Source organism: Neomonachus schauinslandi, chromosome 7 (genome assembly GCF_002201575.2).
Source record: "Neomonachus schauinslandi chromosome 7, ASM220157v2, whole genome shotgun sequence".
In the NCBI taxonomy this organism is placed as follows: Eukaryota; Metazoa; Chordata; class Mammalia; order Carnivora; family Phocidae; genus Neomonachus; species Neomonachus schauinslandi.
This window is the reverse complement of record NC_058409.1, coordinates 7,634,326-7,646,781: the sequence shown is the minus strand read 5'-3', so window position 1 is coordinate 7,646,781 and position 12,456 is coordinate 7,634,326. Positions and strand designations below refer to the sequence as shown.

At 43.3% G+C, this 12,456-nt stretch overlaps 1 protein-coding gene across 1 annotated transcript in view; it reads left to right on the top strand.

The window, feature by feature from the left end:
* Positions 1–12,456, top strand: part of LOC110591178 (ubiquitin-conjugating enzyme E2 U-like) — a 121,001-nt gene that overhangs the window by 44,817 nt on the left and 63,728 nt on the right. The gene's annotated exons all lie outside the window — the stretch shown is intronic.

The window sequence follows — 12,456 nt, the reverse complement described above, 5'->3', positions numbered from 1 at the left end:
GATCTATAGCAAAGGTGTTGGAGACAAGTGAGACTGGGAAGCCACCTGAGACAGTGCTTTATAAACCTAGTTACCGGGAGGGGAGGGGGACAACCCTGGGTGGTTCCATCGGTTAAGTGACCGATTCTTGGTTTCGGGGCGGGTCATGATCTCATGGGTCATGGGTTCCAGCCGTGTTGGGACTCCACGCTCCCAAGGGAGTCTGCTTGAGCGTCTCTCTCTCTCTCCTTCTGCCCCTCCCCTCCACCTGCTCACACATGCACGTGCTCTCGCTCACTCGCTCACTCTCTCAAATAAATACATCTTTTTAAAAAATAAAAATAAAGGTGCCTGGGTGGCTCAGTCGTTAAGCGTCCGCCTTCGGCTCAGGTCATGATCTCAGGGTCCTGGGATCAAGCCCCACGTCGGGCTCCCTGCTCAGCGGGGAGTCTGCTTCTCCCACTCCCCCTACTTGTGTTCCCTCTCTAGCTGTGTCTCTCTCTGTCAAATAAATAAATAAAATATTTAAAAAAATAAAATAAAATAAATAAAAATAAACCGAGCAGCCCAGAACTTAAGGATAGGCAAGTGGGCAGGACTCCAGGCCCCATTCCCTGATGACAATAAAACAACTATGCTTTCATCTTTTCAACTGTTCATTTAAAGGGAAAAAAGCAAAAGGTTCTGTGGCTCTAAAATAAAATACACAGGTTCGGGCAATCACTGAGTTAGGAGTGCACATAAATCAGCTTGGCTCCAATCTTGTCGGGAGTCACTGAGAGTGGCGCAGGGTGGCCGGGATGTTATGTCGCCCGAAAGGTCAAGCAGCAAATGGTAGCTGCCAAGTGAGAAACGTCATGTGGAATGAGGAGCTTGGGCAGGCTACCCTCAGGGTGCTATACTTTATTAGGATTCTCTAGGGAGGAGCATCAGCGCTAATGGAACCGGAGTCTGATGTTGGAAGGGAGGAGTTGGAGATTTCATGTCTACAACTGGGGTCATTCATCCAGGAATCACGTGGAGATGTTGTTATGGGGGGTGTTTTCAGGGTACACTCCATGGAAAGCAGAAATTCCTCGGGAGCCAGGAATATGACCATTTTTCCTTCTCATGAGACAAGTGAAGATAAATTCTGTGAGCATTGTTCATCATTCCCAAGGAACAGATGCCAAAAAGTCACACAGAACTTGTTATGAATGGTAATTATGTATTTACCTTGAAGAAAACATATAACAAATATGGATATTAAGGATTTTGGTGGCATGCCCTCGAGGCGTGCCCTTTCCAACTGGAAAACACAGACTTCCAGAGGGCCATTAAGTATTCCCAAGGGATCATAAGCATGGTTGGTTTTGAGGGAATCAATTCCAGGCTCCACTCTTATCTCTTCCTTCGTAAGTGGATCAGCTGACCACCGTATATACAAATATCGGATTATTATGTTGTACACCTGAAACAAATAAAATGTTCTATGTTAATGAGATCGCAATGAAAAAATGGAGCAGCTGAGAATGTCTCTGGAGTGGAGACATCTTGCTGATTCTCCCCACTTCCTAGTCACCCTTTGCCCTTTACAATAGGAAAGAGTACCTCTCTCCCCCAGCCCTACCAGGGTGCATCACTTCAGGGTTTCAAAAGTTCCAGGAGGCCCAAGGATCTGACCTCTTCCACACCCCACAATTATGTCTCCTCCCTGAGAGGGAGTCCCTGGAGTTCAAAGCCAGGAGCACACCAGTAGAGAAGTGACAAAAATGTTCATAAATGAATAATATCTGTGTTTTCCAACCTTTTCTGAGGATATATTCAACAAGGTCCCTAAGAGTCAAGAATCGTGGGTACAATTAATAATCATTGGTAAGTCTTGATAAAACTTTTTTGACATACATACCAGAAATGGGGAAGGAGGGTGGTTCTGATGAGTTGGTAACAAATCCCCTTGGAAATCGGATGGTTTTCCATTCCTTAATTTCAACAAAACTGAAGGAGCACCGAATCAAGTTATTGGCTGATATATTATTAAAATCATTTTTGATGATATGTAACTGTGTGATTTGGATGCATAATTTGGAAGGAGTTCAAAAATTCATTGCCACTTGCATAATGTGACTCCTTCCACTTCCATATACTTTATTTATATGGGGATATGGCTTTTGGTACTCATATCTAGAAAACAAAAATATAAATAAAAGTGATGTTCAGCCCTAAAGAGGTACTCTTTCCTATTGATACGTGTCCTCAAAAATTTTACCATTTGTGTCTAAAAGTCACTCATCAAAATTTTTATTTATTTTATTTTGATTAATTGTGCAGGACTAATTGGTTGTTATGGTAATCCAATCCAGAAGAAACTTTTTTTCCCCCAGAAATCATCTACAAAGAATATCACAGTAAAGTCAAGTTTGGGAAGAACAATTTAAATTCCAATTTATATAAATATTTTTCTTGCACAGACATGTGGTAGAACGATCAATAATAGGATTCCAAGCCTGAAATATATTATCTTGGTATAAAATTCTCTGCAGGAAGTGGAATGGAAACATGAGTCCAGGATAAATGGAATGATGTAAAATTTCTGTTAAAGGAAACTTCTTACATATCTTGTAAATTGATAAGAGAATCAAATCGCCAAGGCTAGAAACATTTGCGAGCAATGGAACAATCACAGTGCACCAGAAATTAAAAATCATTTCAAATATTTAAACTGATATTGGAAAAAAAGAGTTATCAACATAAAAACGGTAGGGTGCAGTTACATAATTTTTCAAAATTCTTTTAGTGGCTATGTGAGGAAAAAAATGAAACTGTCATTCTAGTGAATTTTTCTCCCCACTATTCTATTTAGAAAAGAGGTGAATTCATTGGCTGGTCAAACAAGATTGTCTTCTTTTTTTTTTTTTAAGATTTTATTTATTTATTTATTTTTAGAGAGAGAGAGTAGGGGGAAGGGCAGAGGGAGAGAATCTCAAGGAGACTCCACACGGAGCATGGAGCCCAACATAGGGCTCCATCTCCTGACCCTGAGATCATGAGCTGAGCCGAAATCAAGAGTCAGATGCCCAACTGACTGAGCCACCCAGGCGCCCCCAAACAAGACTGTCTTGGATGGCATTTGTCTAATGGATTTAAGCCCAAGAGGAGGGGAATAGATTTCAATTTTAAACTACCACCCTGCCTTCTGATGCCCAGGAAGGATGTCTTGTTGTAAAGACATGAGGAACCATGATCAGAAATCCCACGTAGAGGCTCAGCTGGAGGCCAAGAGCATTGAAACTTTCCACTTCAGAGGCTGGAAGCAAGGAGGTAGTATTTAAGGATTGTTTAGATACTGCACTTACTGAGAAATAAACAGGGCTCATTCTCAAAGAGATTTAAAAACCTGGAGCAGTCTGACACAGAGAAAGGGAGCCCCCCCAAATTTGGGCAGTATGTAGATTTAGAAAGGCATTTTGGTTTGAAGGTGGGGGCCATTTTGAAGTCTCCTACTGAAGGACAGAGCCTCTGCAGATGATCCGAAGGACAAGCTTACCTCTTCCAAATGGCAGAGTCATTTTGGAATTCTTGGGAATCTTGAGTTTCACCCATCTATAAAACCTGTGGCTCATAGAGGTTAAAGGTCTTGCCCAAGGTCACGTGGTATTTTAGTGACAGATATAAGAACAGAGTCCATGTCCTCTCTTCTCAGCCTTTTGCTATTTCTACAGTATGACCAGAAAAGTGAAGCCAAAAACTGTGTCTCTAGTCCTAATTTCCCACATCATGTAATATTTTACACATAAGGAAATGTTGTTAAGATCCCCTTAAATGCAGCTAGCATAGCTTATAAAGCTTAAGGAGCAAGATGCCAGGTCCCTGAGTGCATGATGCATTCCCTCACTGGATGTGAGGAAGAAAATCACTTTTAAAACAATAATGAAGGGGTGCTTGGGTGGCTCAGTCAGTTAAGTGTCTGGCTTCTGCTCTTCTGCTGGTGTCTTGATCCCAGAGTCCTGGGATCGAGTCCCGCATCAGGCTCCCTATTCAGCACGGAGTCTGCTTCTCCTTCTCCCTCTGCCCCTCCCCCTGCTTGTGCTCTCTCTCTCTCTCTCTCAAATAAATAAGATCTTAAAAAAAAAAAAACACTATTAGAAACCCCTCTTTCTAATAAATACTTGTACTCCTGTTGAGATAAAAGCTTGGTCTGGCAAAATTTCCCTCTTCTTTTTCCTGGAGACAGGGGAAGCATGGGGCTTCCTTGCCTACCCTTGCTGCCGTTCAAAGCAGAGGAAAATTCCCCTGTGGTTTTATTGCTGCAGATGACACACAGCACTCTGCCACACGCAAGGCTGAAGAAGATGATACAGGATTCGCTTGTAATTAAATCTGTAGATTACAGGTCAAGAAAAATAAATCCAAACCTTCATCAGAAGATTGAACGGACGGGGGAGGGAGGGAAAGATGGCGGAGGAGTAGGGGACCCTATTTCAACTGGTCCCCGGAATTGAGCTGGATATCTACCAGACCACTCTGAGCACCCACGAAACCAGCCTGAGATGTAAGAAGATCTGGATCTCTACAAACAGAATATCACAGGCAGTTGGTTTTGAGGTATGAAGCGGAGAGCTGTGATTCTGCGGGCAGATATCGGAGGATAAATGGCGGCGGGAGGGTGCCTGGCCGTGGAGATCCTACACCGCCGGTGAGTGACAGCCTCACGCGCTGCAGACGGGCACAGACTCGCAAACCAGTAGCATTGGGAAAGGACTTTAGGGCAGCCCCCCGGGTGCAAAACCAGAGCAGCGGGGTCGCACGCACACGAACTGCAGCCTCCGAGACAGAAACCCTGTGCGCCGGGGTCCCGCAGGTGAACTGCAACCCCCGGGGTGGGAACCCCGAGTGGCGGAGTCGAACGCGTGCGAACTGGGAGCGGGTGGCGGTTTTAGAAGCACAAAGGGCAGAGACGTGCCCCGAGCTGGAGGCAGGACTGGGGGCACTGCGCAGGGGCGCACAACCCAGGACGCTGCAGTTTATAGCAGCGCGGACAGAAACGGAGGCAGTGTGGCCTGGAGAGCTCACTGAAGAACAGACTGCGGTCTCTCTGCTCTGAGGCAGAGGGTTGGAAATGGTCTCTTCTGCTCTGACTCACGGAAGAGACGTGGAAAGCCGCCAGGGAAAGGCGCCAGAGAACAAAAGTCCCAAAGACTGATTCCCAGTGAGCCCATCCCCCACCACAGGGGCGCAGGGCAACTCCGCCCAAACAGGGTTGCCTGAGTAACAGCGCAGCAGGCACCTCCCACAGAAGATAGGCTGGGAAAACAAGAGGCCAGCAACCCTAAGGTCCCAAGAAAACAGGTGCATCTTGCTTGGGTTCTGCTCAATAATTTGGACTCTATACATTCCCTCAAACACCTATCAACAGAATGACTAGGAGGAGGAGCCCCCAAAACAGAAAAGACTCAGAGATTATGACTTATGCTGCAGATTTACAAATGGATGCAGATATATCCAAGATGTCAGAGACAGAATTCAGGCTAGCAATTGTGAAGACAATGGCTAGAATGGAGAAATAAATTAATGGCAACATAGAGTCTCTAAGGGCAGAAATAAAAGGGGAATTGGCAGAACTTAAAAATGCTGCAATGAGATCCAATCCAATCTAGATAATCTAACAGCTAGGGTAACTGAGACAGAAGAGAGAATAAGTGACCTGGAAGACAATATAATAGATAAAAAGGGAAAAGAGGATGCCAGGGAAAAACAACTCAGAATCCGTGAAAATAGAATCAGAGAAATAAGTGACACCATGAGGCATTCCAATGTCAGAATAATTGGAATCCCGGAGGGAGTGGAGAGAGAGAGAGGACTAGAAGATGTATTTGAGCAAATCGTAGCTGAGAACTTCCCTAATCTGGGGAATGAAACAAGCATTCGAGTCCTAGAGGCATAGAAGACCCCTCCTAAGATCAAGGAAAACAGGCCAACACCCCGGCATGTAATAGTAAAACTTGCAAATCTTAGAACCAAGGAAACCATCGTAAGGGCAGTTAGGGGGAAGAGAGTCCTTACGTACAGAGGGAGGAACATCAGAATAGCATCAGACCTATCCACAGAGACCTGGCAAGCCAGAAAGGCCTGGCAAGACATAGTCAGGGTACTAAATGAGAAGAACATGCAGCCAAGAATACTTTATCCGGCAAGGCTTTCATTTAGAATGGATGGAGAGATGCAGAGCTTCCACGACCGGCAAAAGTTGAAAGAATATGTGACCACTAAGCCTGCCCTGCAAGAAATATATTTTTTTTTTTAGATTTTTTATTTATTTATTTATTTGACAGAGACAGACACAGAGAGAGAGGGAACACAAGCAGGGGAAGTGGGAGAGGGAGAAGCAGGCTCCCCGTGGAGCAGGGAGCCCAATGTGGGGCTCGATCCCAGGACCCTGAGATCAGGACCTGAGCCGAAGGCAGACGCTTAATGACTGAGCCACCCAGGCGCCCCGGCCCTGCAAGAAATATTAAGGGGGGGTTCTATAAAAGGAGAAAGACCCCAAGAGTGATATACAACAGAAATTTACAGGGACAATCTATAAAAACAACGTCTTCACAGGCAACATGATGACAATTAATTCATATCTTTCAATAATCACTCTCAACGTGAATGGCCTAAACACTCCCATAAAACTGCACAGGGTTGCAGATTGGATAAAAAGACAGGATCCATCCATATGCTGTCTACAAGAGACTCATTTTGAACCTAAAGATACATCCAGACTGAAAGTGAAGGGATGGAGATCTATCTTCCATGCCAGCAGACCTCAAAAGAAAGCTGGGGTAGCAATTTGTATATCAGACAAATTAGATTTTAAACTAAAGTCTGTAATAAGAGACACAGAAGGACACTATATCATTCTTAAAGGGTCTATCCAACAAGAAGATCTAACAATTGTAAATATCTATGCCCCCAGCATGGGAGCAGACATCTACATAAGCCAAACGTTAATCAAAATAAAGAGTCATATTGATAACAATACGTTAATTGTAGGAGACCTGAATACTCCACTCTCAGCAATGGACAGATCATCTAAGCAGAAAATCAACAAGGAAACAAGAGCTTTGAATGATACACTGGACCAGATGGACCTCATAGATATTTACAGAACATTCCACCCTAAAACAACAGAATACTCATTCTTCTCGAGCGCACATGGAACTTTCTCCAGAATAGACCATATACTGGCTCACAAATCAGGTCTCAACCGATAACAAAAGATTGAGATGATTCCCTGCATATTCTCAGACCACAATGCTCTAAAACTGGAACTCAATCACAAGAAAAAATTTGGCAGAAATTCAAACACTTGGAAGCTAAAGACCACTCTGCTCAAGAATGTTTGGGTCAACCGGGAAATCAAAGAAGAACTTAAACAATTCATGGAAACCAATGAGAACGAAAACACATCGGTCCAAAACCTATGGGATACTGCAAAGGCGATCCTAAGGGGGAAATATATAGCCATCCAAGCCTCACTCAAAAAAATAGAAAAATCCCAAATTCACCAACTAACTCTACACCTTAAAGAACTAGAGAAAAAGCAACAAACGATGCCTAAGCCACACATTAGAAGAGAAATAATTCAAATTAGAGCAGAAATCAATGAATTAGAAACCAGAAACACAGTAGATCAGATCAATGAAACTAGAAGTTGGTTCTTTGAAAGAATTAATAAGATCGATAAACCACTGGCCAGACTTATCCAAAAGAAGAGAGAAAGGACCCAAATTAATAAAATTATGAATGAAAGGGGAGAGATCACGACTAACACCAAGGAAATAGAAACAATTATTAGAAATTATTATCAACAACTATATGCCAATAAACTGAGCAATCTGGATGAAATGGAGGCCTTCCTGGAAACCTAGAAGCTGCCAAGACTGAAACAGGAAGAAATTGACAACCTGAATAGGCCAATAACCAGTAACGAGATTGAAGCAGTGATCAAAAACCTCCCAAAAAACAAGAGTCCAGGGCCTGATGGATTCCCTGGGGAATTCTACCAAACATTCAAAGAAGAAATAATACCTATTCTACTGGAGCTGTTTCAAAAAATAGAAACAGAAGGAAAACTTCCAAACTCATTCTATGAGGCCAGCATTACCTTAATCCCCAAAGCAGGCAAAGACCCCATCAAAAAGGAGAATTTCAGACCAATATCCCTGATGAATATGGATTCCAAAATCCTCAACAAAATCCTAGCTAATAGGATCCAACAATACATTAAAAGGATCATCCACCACGACCAAGTGGGATTTATTCCCGGGATGCAAGGGTGGTTCAACATTTGCAAATCAATCAGTGTGATAGAACACATTAATAAGAGGAGGGAGAAGAACCATATGGTCCTCTCAATTGATGCAGAAAAAGCATTTGACATAATACAATATCCTTTCCTGATTAAAACTCTCCAGAGTATAGGGATAGAGGGAACATTCCTCAAGCTCATAAAATCCATCTATGAAAAACCCACAGCAAATATCATCCTCAATGGGGAAAAGCTGAGAGCCTTTCCCTTAAGATCAGGAACACGTCAAGGGTGCCCACTCTCACCACTGTTGTTCAACATAGTACTAGAAGTCCTAGCAACAGCAATCAGACAACAAAAAGAAATAAAAGGTATTCAAATTGGCAAAGAAGAAGTCAAACTCAGGCGCCTGGGTGGCTCAGTTGGTTAAGCGACTGCCTTCGGCTCAGGTCATGATCCTGGAGTCCCGGGATAGAGTCCCGCATCGGGCTCCCTGCTCGGCGGGGAGCCTGCTTCTCCCTCTGACCCTCCCCCCTCTCATGTGCTCACTCATTCTCTCTCTCTCAAATAAATAAATAAAATCTTAAAAAAAAAAAAAAGAAGAAGAAGTCAAACTCTCTCTTTTCGCAGACGACATGATACTTCATGTGGAAAACCCAAAAGACTCCACCCCAAAATTACTAGAACTCATCCAGCAATTCAGTAATGTGGCAGGATACAAAATCAATGCACAGAAATCAGTTGCTTTCTTATACACTAACAACACAACTGTAGAAAGAGAAATTAAAGACATGATTCCATTTACAATAGCACCAAAAACCATAAGATACCTCAGAATAAACCTAACCAAAGAGGTAAAGGATCTATACTCTAGGAACTACAAAACACTCATGAAAGAAATTGAAGAAGACACAAAAAGATGGAAAAATATTCCATGCTCATGGATCGGAAGAATAAACATTGTTAAAATGTCTATCCTACCCAGAGCAATCTATAACCTCAATGCCATCCCGATCAAAATTCCAATGACATTTTTCAAAGTGCTGGAACAAACAATCCTAAAATTTGTGTGGAGTCAGAAAAGACCCTGAATCGCCAAGGAGATGTTGAAAAAGAAAAACAAAGCTGGGGGCATCACGTTGCCCAATTTCAAGCTATATTACAAAGCTATGATCACCAAGACAGCATGGTACTGGCACAAAAACAGACATACAGACCAATGGAACAGAATAGAGAACCCAGGTATGGACCCTCAACTCTATGGTCAAATAATCTTTGACAAAGCAGGAAAAAACATGCAATGGAAAAAAGACAGTCTCTTCAATAAATGGTGCTGGGAAAATTGGACACCCACATGCAGAAGAATGAAACTCGACCATTCTCTAACACCATTCACAAAGATAAACTCAAAGTGGATGAAAGACCTCAATGTGAGACAGGAATCCATCAAAATCCTAGAGGAGAACATAGGCAGTAACCTCTTTGACATCGGCCACAGCAACTTCTTTCAAGATACATCTCCAAAGGCTAGTGAAACAAAAGCAAAAATGAACTTTTGGGACTTCATCAAGATAAAAAGCTTCTGCACAGCAAAGGAAACAGTCAACAAAACAAAGAGGCAACCCACAGAATGGGAGAAGATATTTGCAAATGACACTGCAGATAAAGGGCTGGTATCCAAGATCTATAAAGAACTTCTCAAACTCAACACCCAAAAAACAAATAATCAAGTCAAAAAATGGGCAGAAGAGATGAACAGACACTTCTCTGAAGAAGACATACAAATGGCTAACAGACACATGAAAAAGTGTTCATTATCATTAGCTATCAGGGAAATCCAAATCAAACCACACTGAGATACCACCTTACACCAGTTAGAATGGCAAAAATGGACAGGGAAAGAAACAACAAATGTTGGAGAGGTTGTGGAGAAAGGGGAACCCTCTTACACTGTTGGTGGGAATGCAAGTTGGAACAGCCACTTTGGAAAACAGTGTGGAGGTGCCTCAAAAATTTAAAAGTAGAGCTACCCTATGACCCAGCAATTGCACTACTGGGTATTTACCCCAAAGACACAGAGGTAGTGAAAAGAAGGGGCCATATGCACCCCAGTGTTCATAGCAGCAATGTCCGCAATAGCCAAACTGTGGAAAGACCCGAGATGCCCTTCAACAGATGAATGGATAAAGAAGATGTGGTCCATATATACAATGGAATATTACTCAGCCATCAGAAAAGATGAATACCCAACTTTTACATCAACATGGAGGGGACTGGAGGAGATTATGCTAAGTGAAATAAGTCAAGCAGAGAAAGTCAATTATCATATGGTTTCACTTATTTGTGGAACATAAGGAATAACATGGAGGACATTAGGAGAAGGAAGGGAAAAATGGGGAGGGGGAATTGGAGGGGGAGATGAACCATGAGAGACTATGGACCTGAGAAACAAACAGGGTTTTAGAGGGGAGGGGGGAGGGGGGATTGGTTTGCCCGGTGATGGGTATTAAGGAGGGCACGTACTGCATGGAGCACTGGGTGTTATATGAAAACAATGGATCGTGGATCACTACATCAAAAACTAATGATGTATGGTGACTAACATAACATAATAAAATTTAAAAAAAAGAAGAAGAAGATTGAACGGACGGGATGGAAACATAAATTCCACCAAGCTACTAATATACCATTTTCTCAAAAACACTTATGATGCAGCCTATTGGTTCCTATTGGCTCAGGCTGTAGAGAAAGAACTGAAGACAAATAAATAATTGACTCTTCTAGGATCTGGTTTATAAAAGCAGGTGTGGGGGATCGGGGAGGAGGGTCCTTAAAATACGTGTTCTATGAGGTCTGTATGCAGACACAAAGTAGATTTCATCCAGACTGAGAAGAGAAAACTGACCATTGGGAGAGGAGAGGAGGAACAGATTGGCAAACTCAAGGTTTGACAGGAGAATGAAACAGAAAGAAGGAAGGTATAACAGAGGGGAGGACAGCACAAAGCACTGGCCAAGCTTGACAACAGGATGTCCTTTGTGTCCTGGAGAAAGGAAAGTAGAATAGATTTAAAGAAGGTTTTTTGGACTACTTAGAATTTCCAAGAGGATTGTGATCTCCAGGGAGAGGGAGTCAAGTTTAAGTGGAAACCCTGAGGAGCCAGCGGGCAAGTTGAACCCCCACCAGAACCAGGGCACAGCAAGGAGGGGACCATGAGAAGGACAGGCACCAGTGACCCAGCGTGGCTGCTTTGTCTCTGCTTCCTATTCCAAGCATTAAGATGTAAAGGGGAAGGGCGCCTGGATGGCTCTGTGGGTTAAGCATCTGACGCTTGATTTCAGCTCAGGTCATGATGTCAGGGTCGTGAGATCCAGCCCGAAGTCAGGCTCCAAGCTAGGTATAGAGACTGCTTAAGATTCTCTCTCTTCCTCTCCCTCTGCCCCTCCCCCTTCTCTCTCTCCCCCCTTCTCTCTCTAAAAAAAAAAAGAGAGAGATGTAAAGAGGAAACAGAAGAGTGAACAGATGAGCTGACCCCGAACTTCTCTTTGCCTCCAAAAGAGACTCTTATCACTGAGTCTTCCTGGGGAATATGCCCAGGGCATGCCTGTGCACCTTGGGAGTTAAAGTATTGTCAATAAACAGTACCATGAGGTGAGTCTGATTATGTCTTGTGTCTAAATAGTTGTGCAGTCATACTGGAGGTTGCTTTAAAAACTGTGGGGATTATCCTATCAGTATCCAAAAATTTAGGAACACAGTGGGCGTCCCGGGGATTGAGTGATCCCTGCAGTCAGTTCAGCCCTTGGGCAAAGCTGTAGTTAATCCATGCCGTGGACTGAGGTCTGTGTTTATGATGAGGGATAATTTCCCTGGGAACAGAACTGACTGCATCTCACAAACACCACACTTCCGCCCATCGATTTCAGGGAATATCCTGGACAGGACTTGTAATGACTTCCAAGGTCCCCAATCATAGCTTTTAGTTTCCCCAGAGAATCGATGGTTCTAACTTCAGTCTCTTCCAGTTCTTCACACTCCTTCCCTCGGGATATCTTGAGACCCCATGGCTTTGGAATGGGGCTGTTGTATATTTATATGTCCTTTGTATTATACCATCTCCTTCACGGAGACCATGACCGAGATGCATCTCCAGGCATCTCTAGGCTCCCCTCCTCGGACAGCTCTCTGCATGCCCACATCCA